Raw genomic sequence first — 577 nt, forward strand, 5'->3', positions numbered from 1 at the left:
TATCTACCTAGTGAATAATTATTCTTTCTTATCAATAGAGAGTCGTATTATTATACGAGGAAGGATGCGGTGCAAGCATAGAATTCTAGTAACGATGATGTATAGAATGAGATCCCAGATTCGATTTTCGATGTCGAGGGAGTTTCAAAGGTGATTGTGTATAAGCTCGAGGAAGAGTGTGGGTCCATAGAATGATGGACGGGATAGCAAAAATATTTAGGCATGCAAAATGCGAGGCTATAATGCTCGATGCTGATATAAATACGTATATGTTTTGTTCTCCTATGACCAACCTCTATAGTTCAGAGGTAGGTTCCAAGCCAGATATTTTGTGGCAGTATATTTTTTTTCATATATACAATTCTCTTCAATTTGTTCTTTTCTCTTCTTTTCATTTCATGTAAGCTGAGAAGAACAACCCTTCCAGAAGGGGAGGTATTGCCGAATGACTATCTATCTTTGTGATAGAAGCCTAGTAGGATACCACATGTTGTTTAATTGCTTGTCAAGTACTAAAGGCTGGCCACCTTCTGTACTAACTATGCGATATAACAAGTATTCATGATCATAGTGATCT

Source organism: Apium graveolens, chromosome 11 (assembly GCF_009905375.1).
Source record: "Apium graveolens cultivar Ventura chromosome 11, ASM990537v1, whole genome shotgun sequence".
NCBI classification, from domain to species: Eukaryota; Viridiplantae; Streptophyta; class Magnoliopsida; order Apiales; family Apiaceae; genus Apium; species Apium graveolens.